The sequence below is a fragment of the Oxyura jamaicensis genome, chromosome 17, assembly GCF_011077185.1.
Source record: "Oxyura jamaicensis isolate SHBP4307 breed ruddy duck chromosome 17, BPBGC_Ojam_1.0, whole genome shotgun sequence".
In the NCBI taxonomy this organism is placed as follows: Eukaryota; Metazoa; Chordata; class Aves; order Anseriformes; family Anatidae; genus Oxyura; species Oxyura jamaicensis.
The window spans coordinates 4608296-4635490 of NC_048909.1; the positions used below are offsets into that span (position 1 = coordinate 4608296).

At 42.2% G+C, this 27195-nt stretch overlaps 1 long non-coding RNA gene across 1 annotated transcript in view; it reads right to left on the reverse strand.

Moving 5' to 3' along the window:
- Window positions 1-524: 524 nt before the first annotated feature.
- LOC118175576 overlaps window positions 525-27195 on the reverse strand; it is a 56914-nt gene continuing 30243 nt past the window's right edge. Inside the window, exon 2 of the long non-coding RNA XR_004755027.1 lies at window positions 525-557. This is a non-coding gene — a long non-coding RNA (uncharacterized LOC118175576). The remainder of the gene's footprint in view (window positions 558-27195) is intronic.

Sequence of the window (27195 nt, forward strand, 5' to 3'; positions counted from 1 at the left end):
TGAAGGCATCTCAGTCCATTCCTTCCCTCGCCTCCTGCCCTTCCCCTTTCTCTAAACAACCGTGCTTCTGAAGGGGGAATTATCTCCTTCAAATCAAAGCAGAGGATAACCTGACTATTTCTTGTGGAGAAGTAATAATTAAGGCACTAGAAGGATGCAATCTGCATACATTATTGCAAGTTATGCCAACAGAATGTCAACATTTGTGTCATAAGTAATCTCAAGCAGCAATTACTCTGCGCATTGGCCTGGAATCCATCGGCAGCACCAGTGGTACTAATTATAGGGGAGCTTCTCCTCTGCTGGAGGATGGACAGAGGATTATGAGGAAGGACCACTGTGCAAAAGAGATCACCTAGCTAGACCACTGGGAACATGGGGCTTGAGGAAAGCTTAATATCTGAAAAGGAAAACACCTGCCTCTTACTACTGGAGAGATGGACACCAGGTAAAATAAATCAGGGAAGTGTTTGATCTCACCTTGGTCCAGTGGTGATTTTTTTTTTACTTTTTTTTTTTTTTTTTTTTTCGCAGGATGCAACTTAGGAGAGAAGATGCTGGAAAAAAGCCACTAAAGATGTGACAAGGATGATTAAGAGGTCCTGGTTCCTCATCTGTGGGAGATGACACTTTCCAAATAAGGTAAGCATGCATTAACTGAATTTTGAAGGATTTTGAAGTCCTAGAAGAGTAAGTTCAACTCAGGATGCTTCCACAGTACAGTCTGAGGATCCAGTGTAAACAAAGCTGTGATAAAAGACAAATTTGAGGCTTCCTTTAATTACATTTCTTATTGGCACTAAGTTTTGGTGTCATTTGCTTAATACGATGCCTTATGACACTCTAAACACAATGTTACCACTGAAAGTAAATGCTCAGAGAGTTCATTAAAAAAAAAAAAAAAACACAACACAAACATTTCCCTCTTTAACTCACCCTGGCCACACTTCCTTTAGGGAAGGGAGAAGAGAGAAAAACCCTGTAAAATTTACTGGGGAATGTGTTAGTAACTTCATCTTGGAAGGAGCATTCTTAGCCTGGTAAGTGCACAGCTCTGTAGTGAATGAGTTATGCTTCTTTCCCAAAAAAAAAAAAAAAAGGGAATCTCTTTTTCAGCTCTGTAAGGCTAACTCTGAGAAATGTGCATCCATATCATGCCTCAGTCAGCCACAACTGTATATGCCTGCAGTAGACACTGGGCTTGCACCTAAATTTTCCATATTGCCCTTTTCCCAGCCTAGAAACTTGGAGTTTGATCAGAAATTTTGCCTTAAGAGCAGTTCCTGAAAAGTTGCCATCAGTGCAGGGAAGACCAGCTGGTGTGAAATAACGATAAGCTTTATTATCTTCGTCTTTTCTAAGGGACAGTTGAAAAAATCAACCTATGATGTTTGCTGAAAATTATGCTCAAAGCGTAACTTTTGAGACAATAACTGTCAATCTCTAGCAATTTTTAGATTACCTTTTTTTACACTTTGTCCTTTTTTTGGACCTAGAAGAAGGAAAAATCATTAAGCAGTTATTTTTCTGATCTTAGTAACATCTTAATCTCTAAAAGGTTATATGAAGAATGATCAGTGTTTTTATTTCTGGGAAGAATAGTCACGTACTTTAATATTTTTCCACACCTTGCTTCTAAATGTTGCTTCCTTGGTATTTTGTTTGTTTGTTCATTTGTTTGATCTCTATATAAGGGATATATAATCTATGGCCAACATGTTGTTTAGAACCAATTCCTTCACTGCTCACTTTGTGGTGACTACGATTGCTTTGTTAACGTGTCCTCCCTTGCCTTCTGGTTAAACTTAAAGCATCATTTATTGTCTATTTTCACTCCTCATCTTCCATGAATTTGCCTTCCATCTTGCAGATACACAAGAAACTTCAAGGCATCCCCCCTGCCATCATTCACTTTCCTCTTCCCCATCTGGAAACATTTAAACCCAAACCTCCATCTGCCTCTTGTGGGCAAATACCTACTACTTCCTTCTGAGGCTGCTGGTTGAGATGCTCACATTTTTGCTGAAAACTCTGGCTTTTGGGCAGGATTGGGCCCATGAAGAGCATTCCCTTGAGTTACTGCCCAATGAATTATGTCTCAGATGGTCTCAGCTGTCTGCTCTAGATGGCCTCACATCCCCGGCACGCTGAACTCTCTGTGCTGCACACACATGCCTCCAAACTCATGCTTCCTCGCCAGGTTCAGCAATGCTCTAAGGCCCTTGCGCCTCCCCGAGGCCTGGAGCTCACAAAAGTTGCATTTTGTCTTAATACTCTGTCATTAAGTGGAGTTAAAAATAAAGCCTGTCAGAGCCTCAAAGCCTGCAGGGAAAAGGATATTAATTACAGCAGGCAGAGAGTGGAGAGGAGCTGCCGTGAGTGAGAAGTCCTCCTGCTGAGCTGTCACCTTCTCCGTGCCACCAGTGGAGCTCTGCTTCGGCTTGTGCACAGAGCAGAGGTTGGCCTTGGTACCTGCGAAATGGCAGGACAGGAGGAGCCAGCACAGGGATTTCATTGCTGGCACCGACACACTCACCAGCACCAGCATCCCTGCCTGCAAACTGAGCCTCTGCGAGGCTCTGTGCAGGGACAGGGAGTGAAGGCTGAAGAACAGGCAGAAGAGGCAGCTGCAAGAGAAGAAATTGTTCAGGGACCCAAAACAAGATCCATTGCTAAATACTTGTGTACTTGGGATTTCAGTTATAGGAACAAAGTGTGTCATTAAGGACCAAGCAGGCAGTAGACTCAGCAGAAAGTGACACCCAATTTTCCTCCAAGATGTATGAAAAGAAGATTGAGCTGCCAAGGGAAGACACAGATCAAAATACTAGCATCATCTCCATCTCATAGCTTCTTAGCTGTGAGAGATAAATGGCGCTACATTTCCTTTTCTTCTAATGGATAAATAGGCGTTAAAATATCCCTCCAAACGTTAGATTAGTCCTGACTGCTCATTTCTTGGCATAAAACATATGGATATATGCAGTATTGAAGCATATATATATATAGTGTCTATTTCATGTGTAGAGGGAAGATGTCTTGTCTGAGTAAGCAATTACTTGTGGGGTCAGACTGGGGAGCACTTCACTTTTTTAATTCACTTTTGTAAGGTAAAGGGTAAGGGTGATGGGGAACGGCTCAGTCCGCCAGGGCATCCTACGTTTCTGAGAGCACGCCACCAGGATTTAAATTACCCCTAAACTTTACTGGAAGGGACAACAGAGGGAGAAAAATAATAAAATGAAATAAAAGCAACACCAGGAGCCAAATACTGTGAATTTCTGTGTGAGTCTTTAGCAGGGTGAATCAATCAAGCTGACAGTGCAAACCCTTCTAATGGGAAGGTTCCCAACACCATCAGCTGAAGGGTAACGGCAGGGGGACGGTGCTGTACCGACACTGCCATGCCAGGATCTGTTGGCATCTACTTCTTCTTTGTCAAAGCCTGACTTTGCCCAGCAAATCCATTGACAGAGAGCAGCTCTGTGCGTCAGTGTCTGACAAACTTGGCAAGGGCTCTCCTTCTGCTAGAGAAGACTTGAGAGTTCACTTGGAGGGCACTACACCACCCCGGCCCCATCTGCAACAGAGCCTTGCACTGCTCTTTTCAGAGCAGTGTTGAGGAGAGAGGGAAATGAAAGAGAAGAAAAGAGTTAAGGCACACAGGCTGGTCCTTGAAAGCAGCAGGAAAGAAGCAGTGAAAGAGCTTAATTAATGGCACATCAGAGTTCCCCAAGATGTGTGTCTAACAAGGCCTTTGCCTGGCACTTTAGCTTTGCTTGTGAGAAGTTAATGCAGGGAAAATACAAGCAGAAGGCTGTGAGAAAACAGGAGCCAGCATGAGGAGATACATCCTGATTTAATTCTCTCCTTTGGATGACAGCCCTCTGTGCCTCCTCCCCACTTCTCCCTTCTCAGGGACACACTTATTACAGATATCACAGAGGGAAGAAACAACCAGCCAAAAATATAAGGAGAGATCCAGTTTTATCATGAACAGCAAATGAATAAAGCAGGGTCAGAGTGTTGACTTAGAAAATTACAGTCTTCCTGGCTCCCAGATAAATCCAGACACGGTACCCTATGCCACTCAGCTTTTACAGAATTTAATTTAGAGCAATTGATTTATTTGCTGTGGACAGGTGGACTCTATAAAGATTTTTTAGGGCAGGATTTATGGTGGGTTTTATCGTGCAGTGAGCAAAAGAGCAACAGGCGTCTGGCAGGCCTTTCCCATGTCCCATGGGCTGCCCCCTCCAAGGTGAGCAAGATGTAGTTGGAGTGAAACCCAAGACCCACACCAGAAGAACTACCTGTTTTGCACAGTCTGATGGTTTCAAGAGTTACCAAAGTTTCCAACCCAGGTTTTGACCCTCCCTAGCCTGAGGTTCTTGGCCTCATTTACCTACCCAGAACAGAAATTATGGATGCAGAATGCCAGTATCCATGAGCACAGTGTTGAACAGTGAGAGTGAACGTGACACACAGAGCCCAGCTGGGACAGGAGACACAAAACATCTGTGTGAGCTCTTCAAGAGAGCAACAAATGAAAAACAAAGCATCAATGTGACCCAAGAGCAGATTACTCATGGGTGTTTTTCAATTACAATAAACTATTATAAAGGGACAATGTTCGCTTATTTACAATAAATTTCATCAATTTATAAATCTTTCCCTTATTTAAGAAAAACACACAATACAATACAAGCTCCATCTGGCTCTATTTAGACTCCAGGCCTTTACGTTTGTACAGCCAGCAGACATAAATTGTTGTGTCAAGACCGAGCATTTCAAGGCCCTGGACACAGGAAATGAAAAGGAGGCAGGGGAGGGAAGGGGCATGAACGGGAGCCTTGAAAGAGTTATAATTAGTTGTGTGGCAAATGATCAGCCTGGGGATTATTAAGCATCCAGGTTTACAGAGGCCACAGTGCTTTGCTGTTGCAAAGCTAAAGCCATGAGACAACAGATGAAGAGGGAGGTAGAGAAGAGGGGTGCTATAGGGTTCTCCTTTTTGCTTTTGGGAGATTCGCCCCCAAGCCAAACATATCCTTCTCCAAAGGGCAGTGACAGAGGCTTTACCTAGCCCAAATTTCTAATTCAGGGTCAAGAAGGTATTCCAGGTAGCTCCTTCCTTTGTACCCAAAGGACACCCATATCAGTGCAGGAAGGAGAAGGCAGATCTTCCTTAAACAGCTGTGAGCTGGCAGGAAGGAGCCATCAGCCCCACGCTCAATGTATGTATGTCTGGGCAGAGCAGCTTCAGCCCCTGTTCAGTCAAAAAGCAAGCTCCTCCGTGAAAACTGGTTCAAAAGCATAAAGAGAAAGATTTGCATGGAACCAGACCTATATTTTGAGCAGATGACTGAGATAGAAGACAGCTGAAGGACAGAGATACTGACATTTCCCCTCCTTTACCAAAGACAGGCTCACAGGACCCAAACTCTTCTGTGATACTTTTGTGATCATCATAGAATCATCACAGAATGGTTTGGATTAGAAGGGACTTTCAAAATCATCTAATTCCAATCCCCCTGTTACGGGCAGAGACACCTTCCCCTGGAAGCCAAAGCCCCATCCAGCCTGGCCTTGAACACTTCCAGGGACAGGACATCCACAGCTTGTCTGGGCAACCTGTGCCAGGGCCTCGCTGCCCTCATAGCAAAGAATTTTTTCCTAATATCTAATATAAATCTGTGCTTTTATAGTTAAAACCACTAGCCCTTGTTTTGTAACCGCACTCCCTGACAGAGTCCTTCCCCAGCTTTCCTGTAGCCCCCTTTAGGCACTGGCAGGCCACTGTAAAATTATTTCAGGTACATGTTAAACACAGCTGAGCATGGGAAGGGGTACTATTAGCATGGTCAGCCATGCAGTTCTCTCATTTTAATAACAATCTGGTGACTCATCCATGCCATTAATTTAATATTAAAAAAAAAAAAAAAAAAAAGAAGAAGAAAAAAAGTGGGGGTCAGATCTTCTTCATTTACCTAAGTTAAATATAAAAATACATATATAAAAAAAAAAAAAAAGGAAAAGAAAAAGAAAAAAAATTGCTTGGCTTTAACCTGAAAAGCCCTAGCACCCCACAGAAGGGCATTTTTATCCACAGCTATTATTTGACAATTTGTAATGTTACGATAATTGCTTTCCATGTACAAAAATGAGACACTTAGAAGCATGAAATTGAATGCTAAAAACCTTCTTCCCACTATTGATCTGTATTCCAGCAGCACAGAAGGGACCTCAGCCCTGGACCAAGACCCCGCAGTGCTGGGAATGTCTGAGCACAGAACAAAAAGACAATGGGTGCTTCAAGGAGTTGCAGGTTTTGTGTTATGGCCCAGGCTCACCGTTATCTAGATAACTGTAGGCATTGACCATATAAGAAGGACATATGCTGAACTTTTGTAAATGTGCATGTTTTTTTCTGAAGCAAATAACATTAAAACTCTGCATCATGAATGGTCTCATTTTGGAATGTATTTTTGTTCTCATAGAATTTAGTGCCTGAATTCTTTGCTGTAGCATAGGAAATAGTAGTAATTAGTAATTGCAGAAAATGCTAAAGTGACCCCCTCAGATCAGAGATATACACCTTTAGACATCTGGGTACCCAACAGGGCACCTGCTGGCTCTGCCTCCAGGTCTTCTTGCTTAATCTGCCCATGCAAGAGGCTCTGCAGAGAACAGCGGATAGAGATGCTGAGGGGACACTGGGAAGCCACTCCTGATCTGTCTCCAGCCCTCCACAAAAGACAGGAGGGCTCATGGAGGAAGAAAAAGCAGGTTGATTGGCTTTTGAGGTATATTTTTTGCAAAAATATTTCATTTTTTCAAATCAGACTTTAGTGAATACTTTGTATTTGGTATGGACATTTCTTCTCCATGCCTGTTTACAATCAGGGAAAATGGGACGTGGCTGTCCCTCAGGTGGTCCCTTTTCATTTTTATTTTCCTGTATGGCAGAATGGACTGGTGTAAGAGGAAAATATGCATTAGAAGCCTTTGGTTTGAGTCCTAATTCTGCCTCAGGTGAACACTGTTCCCTTCTTAGAATGCGTGATTTAACTTTTTAATCCCTCTATCTCTCCGTTCTAGAAAATGATTGGAAATAACTCTTACAAAATGCAACAGTGTTTTCAAACAGCGAGTGCAAAACTTTATTTGTCTTGGTAGGAACAGTTCTTCTCCAGAATGATACTGGAAGCCAGCATGTAATTCTGGTGCCCCGTTCCAATATTGCTTTGCCTTTTCATGTGCTGATATGCTGTGACAGCTTGTTTTATGTTTATAGGGCAGGTGTTTTGTTACTACATGACTCAATCAGCATGTGGTTATAGAAAACAATGTGCTGAGATACAGTTGTCTAGCAGCAAAAACAACTCTTCCTCTTCTGTGAGCTTGAGTGCTTCAGCTTTGGACTCTGACAGTTTGCAGTGAAGTGGAGAAATCCTGAGCTGAGGGCAAATAGCAAGAGACAACACCAGTGGCCAAGCGTTGCTTGGCTGGGTGCATGTGTGCTGGGACACCATCATCTTAGGGTCTCCTGACATCATCTTGGAGTCCCCTGACAGACTTACCTGCCATAGACTTGACAAATGGCAGTCCTAGAACAGCCCCATGACTCTGTTTGTGTCTCCTGAATGTTTATTGTGGTGATTAGCTGAAGCACCAATCTCTGACACCATGGTCAAGTGGACACAAAGCTCTGGTGCCAGTCAGCTTGTCCTAAAGAAGTGTGAATTACTTTGGAAAGGCACAGGCATAGAGGAAATCTTGGGGATGAGGTAGAGCAGAATGAAAGGGAGAAATTGGAAAGCAATGGAGCAATGCTTATAAACAACTCCAGTTATATCATGACTGGACTTTCTCTTACTGGGAAAATGTTTTGATATTCAGATTTACAGGATTTGGTGGTTCTGCAAATTAAACCCTTTTGAAGAGGGTTTGGTTTATGTAAAATTTCTACAAAGTGAGAGTTCCCTACCAGATCTTTCTCATGGCACATTCTGTTTGTAGTTATGACTGCACAACTCCTTAAATTCAGTAAATTTAGTTCAGAGTTGATTGAATGTAACAAAGAATACATTTTGGCCTGTTGACTTTAAAGCATATGCAGGTTGGTGAGAGGTAAAACCCACTTGCCAAGTCGCTGTTATAAATGTTGATTTAGAGCAGACTTTGCTATATAGCATTTGGATTCTGCCTCATTTGCTTCCCACTTGTAAATGAGATTTCACATATTGTCCTTTAAGTTTTACCTCTAGAGCATTTTCTTTTATTACTCACGCTTCTGGGGATTCTCAGTGAGCATGAGAAAGTCGACTTATAGAGAACGTGGGGATTCTCCGCTTCAGTGTTTAAAATCCTCTGACCCACCCCCAGCCACCATTTTCCTGCCCTTTTTTTCTGTGCTCAGGCTTTTGAGACATAGAAGTGATCAATTGCTTAAATTATCGTAATGGTTTGCGGAGGGAAGGGGGAGGGGGCAAAGGGGATGGAGTTAGAAAGTGTCCCTCCAAGCTGGGAACTTGGTATTAAAAATCTCAGTCCAATCCATTCTGAAGCCGCTGAGCTAATAAATCTCACAAACAGAGCTTTACAGCAGAAAGTCTAACTCAGTTGTAAGTATGTACTGCAGGTATTACTGCAACATGACTAATGGTGAGTGAATGCTGCAGAAAGATGTCTGTGTATATTCATTTGAAGTCCTGAACAAATTTGCTTTGAATCTCCTGGTCTGTTTCTATGGCCGCTTTCCACAAATACTCTAGCAAATGAGCTTTACTAGTGTGAATACTCATCAAAAGTCAATTTGGAACTCAAATAGCTTAATATTTTCCAAAAGTGTATTCCAAATTACACACATGAACATGCAGTTCAAAATGGATGCTGGTTCTGATGTGATTAGTTACACAACCTGCCCAATCAGAGAACAGAAATAATACAATATAACTCGTGTAGCTATCCGTGCAGCTTGGATTTCAAACTCTGAATGTTGGATATTTTCAATCAACTGTTGGTGAACAGCTTAGTAGCTTTGACTCCCATCCTCTGAAGGTACTTGCAAATAGTCATTTTAGCAATGAATAGCAGTTGGGAATTTTGCAATTTGTGAGTGGCCAATTTGCAGGAGGGGAGGAAGACTTGATTTTTTAATGAATTGTTGGATATCTGTCTAGTTCTGAATGTCAGGGAAGTTCAATACTCCAGCTCTATAGACAGAAAACCAGTAACAAGTCACATTTTCCATTGAAGTCAGCAGAAAATTTGTGTTCATGGTGTGCTGTGGATTGGCACGTGCAAAGATTTACCCCATCTCCGATGGGAACACAGAGGGCTCACCTTGCAAACTCTCATGTGAGAAACAGTCCTCCATGAATCACTTAGCTAAAGAGAATCACTTAGCCTGTCCATGTTGCTTGAATGCAGGATTCACTGCATGTTCAGCCTGAGGCTGCTGCCCTGTGGATGTGCTGACATACAGGGACAGTTGGTGGCAGAAGGCTTCCAGCGTTGTTGGCACAGCTCATTCCTTGTGAGATGGATCCTTGTGCAAAAAGACCCAAGTCAGGGAAGGCTGGGCTCTTCCATATTTTGCAGTGACAGAGAGAGCTTTTAAACATTATCTGAAGGCATTTGCTGCTGTTATTAGAGGAGAATTAATCCCAGTTCTCAGTATGGATTTGCCACATCATGAGGGAAATCCTCACCTGCCTTTCAGAGACAGGTTAAGCAAGGCTGGTGTCCACTACCTACCACCCATGTCTGCTTGTCTGTGTCAGAACAGGCTTAAAGCCATCAAGCTACCTCAGAATGGCATATGTGCCAGGGAAGAGAGAGAAGTGTGACAGAAAATGCAGACAGCCATAGTCCTAACTGGATCGAATTCGTGGAGAAATGATGTCATTACCAGCACCGACAGTTTTCCAAGGGGAAACTTTCATCGTTTACCCTGAGCTGCAGCTCCAGCTGCATTAAACACTGTTTTCCAGCTAATAAAATGAGGCACAATTTTTTACATGCTGTTTGTGGTGACAGCGTAATCAGTCTTGCTGGGAGAGTGCTCGAGCAAGGCTCCAACTGGCCAGGAGCTGCAGAGAGCCTGTTGTCAGGCACCCCAGCTCTGAAGTTTTGGGTTTATTTCTTTGGGATTTTATTTTTCCCAGTAAAATTCTCTGCAATTCTCCCCTTTCTTTATCTTTTTATTTATTTATTTTCTCCTCTGCTCTACATTTATTTTGCTCCCCAGCAATTTCAGGTGACAGTAAACAAAAGGAGACTCACTTCTGGGAAGAGGCTGTTAATAGCCTCACTGAGGGAGAAGCAAATGTAACTTTCCTAAACAAAGCTGCAGGGAGCATTGCTGTACACCCAGCAGGGTCTCTGGGGCAAAGCAGGTTGGTTAGCAAAAGAACACGCACAGAGTTGGTGAGGTTTGCTTTTTTTTTTTTTCTTCTCTTTCATTCTGAGAAATACAAGCAGAAAGCACTCAATGGGAATGTGAAAATAACCAGAAGCCCTGCTTCTGCTGAATTTAAACTGAGAGGGAGTGAATCTGCACTTAGTCCCATGAGCAGTAGCATGGGGTAGCCCCACTGTAAATCGAAACCAAGTGAGGTGGCATATTGCTTTTTTTTTTTCCTTTTTATCCCTCCTCCATATCTCTCTTTTAGCTTCTGATTATTTTACTTCTTTTCCCTGCATTCTGAATCTGAAACACGTTTTCTCCTTTCCAGCTCCAGTTTTTCCTAAGAAGTAAAAAATTAAAAGCTGTAACGTGTTGCACTAGCTTTGTTCAGTCTCAAAATGCTAGGTCCACACTAGGAGGGTGGAAAGCAGCTGCACCTTGCTGCTGAATTACATCTGTTGTGTTCACATATATCAAGTGAAGTCAGATCTAAAGATCACCAATGTCAGTAGAAAGATTTCCATTGACTTGTGAGGGATTTGGATTAAGGGTGTGATAATAACCAGTCATCTTATCTGGTAAAAAAAAAAAAGAAAAAAAAGGCAATAGAATGCTGGCCAGTCAAAGTTTGTCATTTTCACCTCCAGTGAGGGCCTGTGTTAACACTTGCCCTCTCTCAGACATCTCACATGTACAGGACTGGCCTGGAGAAAAACCTCCCAGATCATCTAAAAACAGTTATTTCCATCTCTCTCCATGTGATTGAGTGTGCATTACAATAGCAAAACTAGCTTTAGTATGAAGAGCAGGAAGCTGTGAAACCGACACGGTGACAGGCTAAAGAAAATGTAGATATTTCTCCCTCCAAGGATCTCGTGCTTGGATCCACAAGACATGATTTCTCTCTGGAAATTCAATTTCTGAGCCCCTTACTGTCTCAAATGACCAAACAGAAAAGACAGTAATTGCTGAGAAACTTATTGACTTTTCCTTTTTAATTAATCCTAAGTGGAAGAAAACCTGCAGTTCCCTGTCCAGACAGTGTATATGAGAGAGGAGGAGGGAAGTGAGAGAAAGGGGAGAGAATCATAATTAAAATAACTTAAATTAATCTTGGTGAGTGCTCCTGCCACTTCACTGCTCTGAGTCTAAGGGGAAAGCATCGTTTTACTCCAGACTCTTTTGTTTCAAATGTCAGCTCAAATGAGGACCACCAGACAACAGTTCCATCCCATCCGAAGTGCTGCTTTTCTGGTCAGTATAACACCTGCATCTGCATCCTGCCAGTGGCTTGCAGCAACTGTTGTAGATGAAAACACCTCACAGATCCTCTCTGTGGAGCCCCAATGTGTGTTATGTTCAAAATGAGAACAAGGTTGCACAGGGAAGTGGGTGATGGCAGAGGTGCTTCCATCCAACGGGTGAGCTTCCTGGGTGGACCTGGGCAAGGGAGGAGAGATGAGCTCTCTTGGTCCATCTTGTTGATGTGTGCTGAGAAGATTTCTCTTAGCTCTGTGGACAGAAATCTTAGGTAATGTTTATGAAGGTTCAGCGCTTTTGGGTAGGCAGTGTTTAAGGTGTGCTCTATTTCTCCAGCCCAATCTGTGCTGATGGATGCAGCTCAGCTGTCACAAGGCCACCTTTCTGTGGTTGTAGTGTGACACAGTTGTGGCACATCTGAATAAATACTGGAGCTGTAAAATATGATTGACAAACGAATAATATGAGGAGAGGATGGCGGAGGAGAAAGAGGTATGCAAGAAACTTGTGAAGATGCCACACATGCTGGATGCTCCGGCAGTACTTAGCTCTTTAGGTAAGCAGGAAAGCTCTGAATTTTGGCCTGTGAAATAGCCAGACTGGACCAAACTGTTTGTCTTTGAGTGATGCCTTATTGATGGCAATGGAAGCTGACCTCAGAAAAAAAAAAAAAAAAAAGTAAAGTGTGTGATAGAAACAGTTGCTGAGAAGCAGCATGAGTCTGCATGTACCACAAAAGGACAGCTTTTTCTTTGCCTCTTGGGGCAGACAGCAGGTATGCCCCCTCACACCCACAGCGAACCTGGCCCCAAGAGCATTTCAGAACACAGCTTAATGGCAAGCAGTGACTCAGCTGCCGATTAATCCTTTCTGTTGAAGAAGGGGCCTCTTGCTATGTTTAGCCTCCTCCAAAGAAAGAGCAGCTTCTTTGAGAGAGGAAAAATCACCCAGAGACTTCATCCTAGTGCTTAACTTGCATCGCGTGGTGCTCGGAAAGAGCAGGACTCGATGGGAATTTGCATGCCTCACATTGCAAGTTTGTTTTATAAACCCCTGGCTTCGTTCCCTGGCTCGTAGAACATCCCAAGCCAATTAGATTACATAACGAAATGAAGTCAATTGCAGACAAGCACAAAAAGCTGCTGTTTGATCTGGGTTCAGAGGAACACCCTCCGTCAGTAGTAGAAGCTAATGAAGGCCGACAGCCGAGGAGGCAAGAGCAATGTAGCTGTGCAGAGCCAGGGCTCCAAGGCCACCCCGAGCCTCAGAGCAAGCAGAAGTGTGATTGGACACTGAATCTGGAGTGCCAGATCTTCACAGACCTCTTCTAGGCGGTCCTCTCCAACCATGTGCCCCCTTCCCCCGCAGCTTCCCCGTAGCACCTTTGTCTCGGGTCTCTCCGAGCTATTTTGCTTTATTTTAGTTTTCTTCCTGCTCTCTGAGAAGTTGCTGCTGGGATTAAAAAGGCATCAGGCAAATCATCAGTATGAAAGAGACACGCTGAGAAGAGAGCAGATTAACCCACTCTGCAGAGAAAACTCCTCATTTCTGGAGTGTTTGTTTTGAAAATGTCACTTCAACGGGTCACAGAATTCATGAATAAAAACCCATCCTTATTTCCATTCAAAAAGGAATAAAGATTTATTACCCAGCCTCACCAGGAAAGCAGTATTGACCGACCGATGAGTCAAGGTCTACAGCATTGCATGCAGGAATATTTATTGCTTTTAATTACCATAAACTAGCAAGGAACTTGTTTTAATAGATTTTTATTATTATTGTTTTACTGTACTTCTGAAAACGTAAGTGCAGAGAGAGGAAAGACTGAACTGCCAGCAAAGCCTCCTGAGAATTTATAGTGATGGAATGAAAGACAGCTTGATGCTTAGGGGTTAAATAAAAGGTCACTGGCACTCAAGAGATCTTGGCAACACTTTGGTAAACCTGCTTTGAAGCATCATTACCCCTGTTTTACTGATGAGAAAAGCAGAGGCAGGAAGTAGCCCTAAAGATCTCCAGTGACATTATTTGGAATCCCCAGAGGGATGTCAAATATCTAAATACCAGGGAATTTTGTTTCACACGGTTGCCTCTGTTTTGCAAACTGGAACTGGTAAATGCAGAGGTGTAGGGATACTGTGGCCCTGGGAATCGGGTGAACATTTAGGGGGCAGCTGGCTGATGCCACCTTGTTCAGGTAGCCCAAGCTCTGCCCACTGGACATCACTTGCTCAGAGGAAAATGAAGATCACTGCCTCCTATCACTGATACCTATGTCACGTTCATTTTCATGTGTGTTTATAAGAAAAAAAAAAAAAACTTCTAGCAGGCTGTGCTTGCATATACGTGTGCTGCAGGGCACGGGAGCAGCCAGCAGACAGATGCTAGTCATCACGTTACCTGCTCTGGCTCCTCTCACACATCCAGGTCACTTCCTCACCAGCAGTGACGGGAACCTCTCAGTCGGAGAAATGTAAGGCAGGCTTGGTGCAATGGCAGCTGATTGACAGGCAGCTTGCGATAATGAAGTCCATTTCTATTTTTTATCTCTTGTTGAGGTACAAGGACTCGGCCAGTGTCCCAGGTAATGAGTGTTCCCTCTCCCTCTCCCTCGCTTGGATATGAAAGTGTGTGTAGCCATGTGTAGCTGTGTTAACACTACATTACTAAAACCAATCCCAGGAACCTGTTACTGCTGCACACCTCACCGACTCCAGCACTTCCTCACGTTGATTTGCATTCATGCAGTTTGTGTAAACAACACTGTTCAGGGAATATAAATAACTGCAGCCAGGGATGCAGTTTGGCTGCTCAGCCTCAGGAGATCAGCGGCATCCCTCAGTGGATGCTGTGGGGCTGGAGCTGGCTGATGAGGGGACAGCCCCTGCCATGTGCCAGCTCCATTCCCCAAAACACATGAGGTTTGCTGCACTCCGACCTTTCTGCCTCTATCCCCAGCCTCTGAAGAGCCAAGGGTGTCCCACTGGAGACTGGCTTTCAAGGGACTGTTCCATCCTGGCATGAAAAACTGATGAAAAAGCCTTAAAACAGAGCTCAGTTTTCATGCATTTATGGTCCTTACCTGCTGGGCTCGTTGGCCAGTTACTCTATTTCAGACTGTAGTCGTTGGAGCTCCCTTTAGGTGTTGATGGAGGCCGGCATGGCATGGCCAGATGATGATTCATGTTTTCATTGGGCTGATTTAACCACGAGATGGCTGACTCCCCACTTCTACATAGGACATCTGGGGTGATCACATAAGATAAACTCATATCCCTAAAGCTGACTTCCAAAATCTGGCTGAGGATTCGTAATGTCTACCCCAAATTCAGTTAAACAAAACCCCCAGTGGACATCCCGCTCCAGAGGTATCAAAGAAAAAAAAAATAAAAAGAAATAAAAAGTCTTTAGCATGAAATCAGGTAAAAATCTGCCTCTTTCAAATATGCTTTGGCCCAAACTCAGAGATCTAAAGTCCCAAGAACTGCTCACACACACATTTGATCTCCAAATGTGAAGCTGCTATTGATCACCATGCCGTAGGGATAGCATACTCATGCTTGACCACTGTAATTTCCTCATGATATATTTGCTTCATCTCTCCTTGACTTCTGCAGGCAGGGGCAATGTCTTTAGAAGCACCACCTGGGAACTTCATGTTAATTAGTCATAAGCTTGCATAAAACCCTCAGGTGGAGGCAACCAAACCAGAAGAAGTATATTTTTCACTCAGAGTAAGAACAAAAACAGCTAATAGCAATAAATATTAAAGGGATTAAAACTGAAATTTTCTGATCTTTTAAGGATTCGCATAAAGCCTGGTCTGGAGTTGCAAGCTTGCATCCAGATTTGGATCCATATCCGCTCCTAAACTTAGCCTAAAAGATGACTCGTTTACATTTTTTTTTTCTCTTGAAATTTAAAATTCCAAGAAACATTGGCAGAATCTCCACAGTTTTCTGAAGTCTGCATCTTTGCTTTACATTTATGCCTTTCTCAATCCCTTTTTTTTTCCTTTTCTTTAGCTGAGCTGAAGCAACTCAGATTAACAACACACACTCTATTTAATTGGCTTCATATGGTTCTATTTTAACATTTGGATTAGAATAATATTTCAGAAAATGACTGTTATTATTTTTTTAACAGATGGTGAAAGATCCACCAACATAGGAAGTGAGTCACAAGTTGTACTGTAAATAATAAATAATAATAATAATAGTTCTGCTGACAGTGTAACAAGGGCTCCGATTTGCTATCGCACAGGAAAGCTAATAAACCAAAGTGGAAAGTGCCTCTGAAATCTTTTGTTTTAATTAGCAATGAACAAATTCATTCTGCCAAATGCTGAACCCACTGAACACTGGTGGCTTTGCATTTTGCTTAGGAGACAATTTGAAACAGAAAGCAGGAGTTGAAGGGGACAGCCAAACCCTAATGAGAAAATACAATGCACGCGTCTCCAGCTGGGCTCCTTTCAGGGCCATTTCACAAGTGGAGAAGTTAAAAAAATGATGAAAAACTAATAGTGATTCTGATATGAATTCATTCATTTCTCCAGAGCAGTGGCCTTTACTTACAACCAGCCTCCCAGCACAGTCTATTTCCTTTAAAACAGCCATGTGAACGTATCTTTTCTTACTGTGTTTGCTGCTGTGCATGCCCTGTCTCAAAACCCTGCACACTCCCAAAGGGCTGAGAAAAATCAGTGTAGCAATAAGAGGATGGCCCCCCACAGAAAAACTCAGCCTGTTCACAGATAAACTCTTTTCTGAGGCTCTCTTTCATGTGAGTGGGGAGGTGGGGCTGTGGCCTGAGATCCTAGGTCCAAGCCTAAATTTCTACCACCTGTTAGATATTTTTTTAATGGGCACAGACTGGCATGGCCTTCCTGTGCATCTTTGAGCAAAGAGGTGAAGAACAGGAGGTTTGGTGCTGGAGAAAATCCTATAGTGGCCCTATTACAAGGGAAAAAGGCTGCCATGCCGCAAGCTGTGCTCCACCTGGGTAATGTCCATACATCACGGCTGGCTCCAGAGAGGTTCAGCCATATCATTGAAGACCATCTACTATATCATTGTGAGCTAATGCTCTATATAATATCTGTGGTAGCTGGACACCACAGTAATTGATTCTCTAGACAGAGGTGAATGAATGGATGTACATGGACAAGACCTTGGCAGAGAAGAATGTTTGGCAAACTAACAACTTTGAGCCTGTGCCATACCCTCATTTATTCCACATCCACGTGATTGCCATGCTTGTGAATTAAATTTCTATAACCAGTGAGAGGTTTTTTGTGTGTGTGTCTAGCAGAGAAGGGTCTGGATCGAAACAGCACTGCTCAGTCCTGTTGTTAGTTCACTGTGGCTTTCTGACAGTGGGCTTAAAAAACAAATATTCTGTTGTTTTAAAAGGCTGGATTTTCTTTCCTGGCTTACATAATAGAGTGAAGAAATTCAGGCCCAGATCTTAAGTCCTCACACTAATTTTCTTGGCAAAGGAGTGGTCTTAACTTCCATCCATGGGGGATTTTGTGACAATGTGACTCTCCCTCTCTCCCCAAGATCTTGCTGCTTCAGAGATGAATTTGTAGATGAAGTCAACATGAAAAGGTTTTCATGACTTTAGATCTCTCCAGGCTTACTTATCTGCAACTGGTAGAAGTCAGCAGCAGCTCTCTACCCCACCTTTGCTTGCCAAACATACTCCATGCTTCATCATGCTGAGAACTTAGAATGAAATGGAAACAGAGCAGAGATGCTCACTGTCCACTAGGAGATGTAGAGCTGAATTATTGCAAGCAGCCAAGGAAACAGTGACCAACGTGCCACAGATATCTGGAGTTTCCCTTTCCAGACTACAGAGCAAAAATGAGCTCTAGCAAGGAGCTTTTCCTTTGCTAGAAATGACTGATGTCCCCCACACTGCCAGAGCCCAGCAAAGGGCCCTTCTCTGAGCCAGCCTGACATATAGCGGCTGCCTTCTTAAGACCTCTTGCAGACGGAGAAACGTGAATGATTTCTTCTTCTTTGTTGTGCACAGAAGCATCTGGACCTATTCCATCGTTTGCCTGTCTATCCAGCTATCTTATGTCTCTATAAAACTTCCTACTGTCACATCACCTTAGTGACTCCTGTGTATGACTTACAGAAGAGAAGTCCCAGCAGACTTGAGAGATGAAGGAAAGGAGGAACAGAGGCAGCCTGGATGAGTTAGGTTGCAATACACCACCAAGATGCTGAAGCCATACTATTGCCCATGAATGCCAGTCCCTGCCTTGCTGCCTCTGTGGAGTATAATTCAACATCTGAACTCGAACTAATTCTCTGCAATTTACTCTTCAAATTCAGGTGTGATGGGACATCAAGGGCTCAAGCCCACATTGAGCTTGTTATTTCCTTTGGTGACTGAGTGCTTTAGATTTCCCCAGTGGCAACTCATTCTGACAAGATGTAGGTGTCATTCCCCACCTCTGAGTCAATCATCTGGACTCCCTTCATCATCAGGAGAGAGAAATAACACATCTCGGGCATGACTCATCTGACTTTTTACACTTGTCCCTTATGCACATCCAGGGTGCCAGTAATCACTGCAGGTAATCCCCTGTCCAATATAGTTGCTAAGACAAAGAGGAGCATACACTTGGAAAAATTCCCACTAGGTTATGCCTGTGCCAGATTTTGACACTTACCCTACCCTTACCCCTGAGCCTATCTCAGAAGGTATCTGAATTTCTGAATTCCTCTCATAATTAATTCATAGTTAATCTTGAATAGGTATGATTTTAATAATCATTCAGTAGATCTAATACTGCAGAATTGCCGCACCATTGAACTTGAAATTACATGAAATGAGACAGCTATTTAAATAATGGCCTCTTCTGAGCTTGGGTGTTTGGTGGATTTTTATTTTATTTATTTATTTATTTATTTGTTACAGAGATATCCAGAAGCACTAAGTTGCTGTCATGATGTTACACCATTTCTGCAGGCATGTAGGCAAGCCATTAATATATTTTAGTGAGTTACACTCTACGTGGAAAGCTACTTGCCTATTTATCTGCAGTTCCACAAATGATAATAAGAAAGTGACTACTCATTGCTTAGAGCTTTCCAATGCGGAATTAAATCTATAACTGGTCTTCATACTTATTAATCAGCTGTAATGCAGTAAAATACTGAGTTTTAAGTGCCTTTGAATATCAGCTAGTTAATGGTCATCTCAATTAGCTGTGCTTCCTCTAACAAATCCATTTAATAAAACTGTGTTTCTGGCACAAAGTTGGGGACAACAAGCATACAATTTACACCAGTTCAGAGATTGTGTATGTCATTTAAGACACATTTGGTGTACCTTTTCTCATTTAATTGAAGCCAAATCTGAAAAAAAAAAGCCTTCTGCTCTCATCAAGTTTTTTGAACTTCTCAAAGTCAAAATGACTGATGGATTGCAATGAGTAAACAAGTAGAGATTTAATACCAATTATGACTGAGGAAAGATTTTTGAAGTGACTTAATAACTGAGAAAATGACTAATCATGACTAATATCCAAATGGTGATACATCTGGGGACACAGATAGATCCATGTTTCTTTAAAGCATCTTATGTTGTGGCCATACCTGAATGCCCCTGAAAATAAGAGAACTGAGATTTGTCTTTTCAGGTTTATTTTTGCCCACATAATTCATATAAATATCCATCTGAACAGAAAGATGAGCAAAGGTACAAAATTTAGGAGTGTCCTTTGGATGATTTTGCCTAGGTTGCCTGTATGGATTTCAGTGCCATTTGTCAATGGAGATAGATAGACTAATCAATTTTAATTTAAAAGTCTCCTATATTGCAGTGATATGGTTCCCATAAGTTTATAGCATGTTCCAGACATCTTATTTGCTGCAGTGCCAGACAGTAGAACCACTTTTTCTTATGGCATCAGTGATATATTCTAGCACACTCTCCCATGGGATTCATATATCAGTAGTTTCATCCATCTCATTAGATTCACCCCCTTGCCTTTTCATCCTATATTTCAGGTTGCTCTTCTGCCATCAAGTCCATCCACTGGCTCCTGGCTGGCCACAGGCTTTGGGGCCCTCTGTTAAAATCTTGGTGGGAAAAAAAAAAAAAAAAAAAAAAAAAGATGAAAAGCAGAAGCAGACACCAACTCTATGACCAGAAATGTTGTGCATGTGAGCAGAAGGATTATCATGATTGCCCAGATGGACCAAGCAATTTCTAGTCCAGCCATATGTACAAGCCACAGTATGTGTCTGGAGGTAAAAAGACATTCCAGCTGAGTCAGACAAAGCTATATATCATTCTGAAAAGATTATAATTAAGAAGGGAGCTCACAGGCCTACATCGTTACAGGTATTCTTGTGCTTCAGTGTGCAAGTGGCCACCAGAGGGGTCAGTTCAGAGCACTCTGAAAAGAAATCAGTGAAAGATACTGAAAGGGGAAAATTCTGGTCCTGGGCTGGGAATAGCAACTACAGAAGAAGCTTCTGTATGCTACTTGCAGGGAGGTTGCTGAGTGATTCAGCAACACAAAAATATAATAGATCTGGCCTTTGTTTGAATCTTTTTGGTGTCATCCAGGCCACTGATTCTCACATTCACCCTTTCTTTGGCAGCTAATTTCAAAACCATTTGAAGGATTCTTTATGGGAAAACCTCCTCTTCTTAACACTTAAAACTGATGTCCATCCAGTTTAGGGACAGACGTCACAATGTTCTTCAGAAAAGCACCATAGCTTGATCACTGGGATTTATACATCCCACAGTTAACAAGCTCATCTATTTTTTAATAATTTCAAATACCAGGTAAGATAGGAACCAAAACCACCTCCATGGGAGGATCAGGTTTTATTATGCTGAAGACTGTGACTTGAAGAGGTGGAGTTCCTCCCCTTGCTCCATGTGCATCCTATGCCTGGCAGCAGGAGCAGCCTTGTTCCCACAGTCCAGGTAACAAATTAATCACCGTGCAGAGGTTCTGGAGTCCTCAAGAGAAGCAAAAGGATCAAGGATTCACTTCAGCACTTCTGTCGTTACCCATCTGGTCTATGCCCAGTACCAGCTCCAGATCGGTTTCCTTCCTGGATCTGTTTTATCCTTAAGGGGAAAAATAAAGATGGCATTTTTCAGAGCTCCATCTGGGGATGAATCCAAAGGATAGACTTTCACCATGCTTTTTTTTTTTTTTTTTTTTTCACTGGGCCTCTGGTACCCATCTGTGCTCAGGCCCCCTGTGTGGTGTTTAGCAGAGTGATGCCTCCCTGTGGGACAGACTGCTATCGAGTACAGGAAAACAGCAGCAGGAGGAGAGGCAGCACTGGGGAGAGCCTTGGCTTAGAGAGATTTTCATCACCATGTGCCACCATCCCTGACCCCTTATACAACGAGCCAAGGGGCTTTTCTGATTCCAATTCTGATTTGATAAGTGGAGGGAAGCATTGGTTTTTATAGCCCTGTTGAACATAAACATTGATTTTTAAGGCCTAATCGTCTGCTGCAGCTGAATGCCATCCAAGGATTTTTTTTTATTATTATTATTATTATTTTTTTTAGCTGAAATTGATCAGCTGGAGATGGGAGGAATACTAAGGAAGCAGAGAAATGGCTGCAACTTAGATTTTATTTATTTATTTATTTATTTATTTATTTATTTATTTATTTTGTGTTGCCCAGGCAAGGATGCTGCCTCTGTGTCACTCACAGCCCCCACTCTGCTGGGATGCTGCCGGCAGCCAAAGATGTGCTGCTGAATGAGCCCTTGTCAGCTGCCATCCTTGCTGGCTGGCTTGCTCGCAGCTCCTATTTAGCTTCCTCACTGGCTCCCTCATAAATATTCACAGTGCACAGCCAGCGGAAGACATTGTTTTTTCCTTAATTTCCATATTCAGCATGACATCAAAAATGATTCAGAGTCGAGTTCAGCAGGGGCTGTGCATCCAGGGAAGAGGACAAGAGAGAGCAGGGTATATGTGTTGGGTGGAGGTGGGGGAGAGAAGACAGGCACGTGCAGCAAAGAGGGAGACGGGGAACAAGGTGAGGAGCACGATGGAGGTAGAGAAAGAGCTGGGGATTAACTTGGTCTAGCAATCACAGCAAAATGAAGCTGTTCCCATTCATAACCCAGGCGATCTATGTCCTCATCAGGAGGTTTTCATAAGTGATTAATGGTTAATTTGTTAAAATTCAATGAAATCTTGTTTCCTCTCTTTAAATTAGAATTCAGGGAGAGAGGGAGAAAGAGACGGTCCCAGCCATCCCCTGCTGCTTCTCGACAGAATATAATTCATCTGCCAGAACTGGCTATTGCTTTCAAAGGATTACAAATAAAATAGAAACATAGCCAGGGGCAACAACCACGGAGCGCTGGAAGGCCCAGCTGAGTCGAAGGGGTGGAGGGGAGACCTCGAACCCCTGAAAGTATTGGCAGACAGTCCTTGGAATAAAGCCAGAATTAGCTTGGCCGAACCGTGGGCAGCTCGGTCCTATACTGAATCCTAATCTCCCATCACAGGACACCATTTCTGTTGCTTGCACTGTGATAAGGAAGGCCCAGAGTGAGCCACTAACACTGGGAATGGGTGAGGTACACCAAGGTGGTTGTTATAAATTGCATCCATGAGTGGCTGGGAGGCATGGGCACTGGTTTATGAAGCATTTCACTGGGGACATGCACACACTGGAGATCAGACTACTTTTTGTTCCTGCTTTATTTCATTAGTGAAATTTTTAACTGATGGTATGTAACCGCTGGTTATATAGAGAAAAAAAAATACATAATTGGTCGCAAGCCGTTACGGAGACAGACCTACTTCAGATGTCAAACTAATTTTCTTCTGTATAAAATCATTATCCTCATGAGATATTTCCGTATATCTAAAGCCACTGAATCCGACATTAGATGCTATGTTCCAAACCGCAGACCTTGCCCTTATTTGCCTGAGACAGAGAACACCGAAGATTCATAACTTCCATTGATAGAAAGGGATTTAGTCATCTTATCAGTACTGTGGTAGTAGATATTGCAACTACCTTAAGACCATCTCTCAAGACAGACATCCATGCTGGAGTTAAAGCCAGAGAAAAATAGCAAATTCTCCACATCCCATGGTATATGCATATCCCACGGTTCCAGTAATTAATTAATACTTTAAAAACAAACCAAACAAATTAATAATATTTTTTTTTAAAAAAAAAAAAAAAAAGCATTTTCCAGTCAATTCTGTTCTCTGTCAGATTTACCAACTATGTGACATTGCTACTGTGTGTGTCTGTTAGACAGAAAAAGGCTTCCTGATTCTTCTGAGAAGCAATGGAAGGCCTTTTACTAAATGAGACTTTAAAATATTTTGAAAATGTCTTCATTATAATTTAAAATTATATGGTAGAGGGTTTTTTTTTTTTTTTTTTTCTGGGATTTATTTTATTAAGTATCCAGAAAATTGAATTGTTTTTATTTGATTTTTCAACCTGAAAAGTATCACTCCAAACTCCTGGTGACCTTTTAGGATTCCCCCAACTTCAAGGGATTGTGTTTCAGCAGAAGTTTAACTACTAATTTATGCTTTTTTTTTTTTTTTCTGGATTAAAATCTGTTTATCTGAAAATTCTCAGCCCACTCCACTTGAAACTGTCTCATATATATCTTCCTAAGGGAAAAATCATAGAAGAAACTTGAAAATATCATTTCATTTTCAGATGGCACTTCCAGTTTTATTTTTGTAGGGGAATAAACAACCTTCTTAATAAATATATGGTTACCGAGTCACGTTAAGGTTATCTGTGCATGAAATTAAAAGCTGAATTTATTCAGACATTGAAAAATTCTTCTGATGTTTTGTGCAATTTTTTGTCAATTACTGCCAGTACTCACTGATTTTCCTACACTTGATATAGATACATTTGTCTGCTTTTATGCAGTGCTATCTCTGTATAAAGGACCAACACTTTGATTTAGCACAATTTTGGGACAATGATGCACTTCCACTACCAGGAAAGGTGAACAAATTATTTCCCCAGTTTACTTGCTGCAGAAGTATACCCTGGGAAGTGTTTCTTTCCCAACCTATAGATGTCTTGCTGTCTTGCATTACAGTTTCCTGTGTTGTTATATCCTGTAATTGTATTTCCCCATTTTTTTTTTCTGTCTGTATTTTTGTTGTTTCTGCTATGACCTATGTCAAGAGGTTCCCACCAAGACTGAGACCCTGTTCCAGCAGGCACGTAACAAAACCTTGTAAGACCCAGTCCTTGTTCCCAGGAGCTTGATTGCTGCACAGGCAAAGCAGGCAAGGAGTCAGAAGGCAAGCAAGAGGTGCAGCGGTAATATGTGGCTCATTTGCAGTCTTTTGGCGTCTCATGGGCAAACCATTAAACTCTGCATCTTGGCTACCCCACTTCTCTCAGATGCTGTATTGCACTGTGTGTGAGAAGCTGTACCAGGACAACAATCGCAAAATGAAAAAAGGGTCTGTGGGTGCTCAGCATAGGCAATGTGTTACTCAAGCCACAATGTGCTTGGTCTCTAAACTGGGATTTGGAGATCTGAAACATCCGGGCTTCAAAATATTCACCCTTCATCTTATGAAATGTTTTGGCTTTTGTGTGTTTACAGCATGCACCTAAACTCTGCATTTAAATAAATGTTTGTATTTAATGATTGCTCCTTATCTCTTCTATACAGTGTTAATAAGAAATGAAAATACTTCTGCTGTACCGCATGATCCATTGCACCTGGGCATCAACTTTCAAGAAATGACATTTCCTGAATACTGCTCATTAAGATTCACAAGTACCTTGTGATACATATAAATCTTATGAGCCTGAGATTAAGTATGGGTACCTGAATGAGAGGGATGCAGAGGGGTTCTCCAAAAAGGAACATAACAAGAAAATGTCTGAGCTAAGAATGGCATGCAAACATTTTCTTTCCAGTCCCTTTTAGACAATATCCCTATTGAAGCCAGTGAGAAAAAATACTCTATATCCAATACTCAGCTCACTCAAACTGACATAGACAGTGAATTCATTGGAGTTAGGCTGATTTACACCAACATAGAAACCAGTTCATCATACTTATTCAAACTGAAATATTTTTTCCCCTTCTTTGACTTAATCAAAGCTGTTTTCCCCCTGGAGCATCAATAATGAAATATTTGAAGTATTTATTTATCATAACTTCTCACTTTAATCAAGTGATTCTTCAGTGGACCTCGTTTAGCCTTGAAGTAATTGTTTTACTGATGCTTCAGCATAAAGAGGTTGGACAATTTCTGATTAATAAGTTTCAAAACGTATTGTCTAGAACATGCAAACAGAGAATCAGTCTTTTAAAAATATGATCACATGGATGACACAGAGTATCTAGGCTGCAGAACACATATAAGTATGCCAGTGAAGCTAATATTAAAAGCTTGATCATTTTTTTCCTGTTTGTAGCAGGACCCACCCAGCATTACAGCAAAGGTGGATTGTCAGAGAGAATTCTCGTGCTTCTTTTAATGAGTTTTCTACTCATTAATATTTGCATTATTCAAATCAATGACAACAAGGTTAGAGGCCTCCCACAGGTTGTTGCAACAATTTGGATTGATTGATGAGTTTTCAGAGTGAAGGGAGTGAGAAAGAAGAAAAAGCAGCATACAGTTTGTAAAAGCTCTGGGCAATAGAAGGACAGGTGCAGGTATCCTGCAAAGATGGCTCCATCCTTTGAGGTGTGAGGGAAGAAGAGCTGGGTTCTGCTGTTCCTCAATGATCTCCCCTCAGACAGCCTTGTGACTCCTCAAAATGCTCATTTAGAGAATAACATAAAGGGAAAGCCAGGTTTTGTGCTTGTAGTTGATTTCTCTGAGGCTTCTTTTGATGATTTGATGATCTCCAAGAAAAACTCATTAAAAGTTTCCTCTTCAATCTGTTTCAGCTGAGAGTCCTGGCCCTTTTTGATTTGCTATAAATTTAGCTTTTGGACAGGATCTGTAAAACAGTGAGTCATGGCCAAATGGCTGGTATCACCAATGCCACATAACATTTTGAGGAAAAAGGTGTAATACCTACTATTTTAGCAATACTGGTAATGTTCCTGGACAGAATCAGATCACTTGGTAGTGTCCGATAACTGTTGTTTCCTTTGTATGGGTAAGAGCATAAGGAAAGTGTCAGTCTCATCTTTGCTCAGCTGAATCACTGTCTTATCACAGATCTTATAGCAGTCTGATAAGGCAAAACTGATGTGTCATATGGCCAAATTTTGCACTGCAGCAATTGCTGTCCCATTCCCTGTTCCCATCTCTTCTCCCACTCAAGCAGAACAGAGCCCATGCATCATTAATTTATGTTGCTTGTCATTCTTATCTGTCTCTAGGCATTTAAGACAGCAATGGAAACAAACACTAAAACTAAAATCCCACATAGGCATTGAGGCACACAGTTACTGTCTGGTAGAAAGGGAAGCAAGTTTGCTGGCTCATTAAGAACGAGTATTTTCCTAATGGGAGTTTCCTCCATCTTTGCTTGCTTTTCCACTCATCAGGGTGCAATTTTATTTACTGTCAGCCTGATTTTGAAGGCACTCTTACATGCTACTTCACCACTTTCTGGTGGTGGAAGAAAATAGTAGGGAATAACGAAATACTGCTAAGAAACCGCACCTTGACTAGTTTCATCTTCACCATCCCACTGTTTCCTACCTTCCTGGAAGGGAAGGATTTGAAAATGTTGAAAATGTTATGAGGTAGGGGGCTGAGAAACACAAGCATGTTGCTGTTAGTATTATTATCTGAGCAAGCATGAACAGATAGCTAGACAGCTCAGGCTGATTGACACACTGTGGCTGGCCCTCAGATCTCTAAGAGAAAAGCAGAGAGTCCATCACTTCCTGCCAGTCTGTTAAGCAGCAGGGGAATAGGAAGGACACAGAGAGGTCAATCTTTGCTCAACTCAAGAAATAATATGTAGAGGGATGAAGGAGATAGTTTCTAGCTTCAAACTGCAAGGACGTGACTGACGCCACCTGAGAAGAGAGTAGCAAAGGCTCAGTGATGCCAAGATAACACTCTGGCTGAGACAGAAGGAGAGCCTTTAAGCACATTTCTTCTGCAAGTCTGGCCAAAGCTCAGGAAAGGAAGATAAGAGCCTGACCGGCACAGAGGAACCCGGTCTGCGGCGGCAGTGATTCCACAATAGCAGTTCACTGAGGCAAAAGAGAAGTAGCTAAAGGCCAGAGAGATTTCAGATTTTTATCTCTACAACAGGGTTGCTGTTGCTAAAACACAGCAGTGTTCTCTGCCAGGATAAGAGCTTTTAAAGGCAGGACAGCACGTCCCTAAGGAGTCTTTGCATTCCTTTCTTGGCACTGTAATCCCAGAGGGTCCCAAATCACTGGAAAGTTTTGGTGGTCAGGATAAGAAACCCTGAGCCCACATGATCAGGCTGCTGGGGGCTGTCCCAGATCCTGGACCATAACACTGATACCAGTAACAGGGCACTGGCACTGCTGGAGCCACAGATAG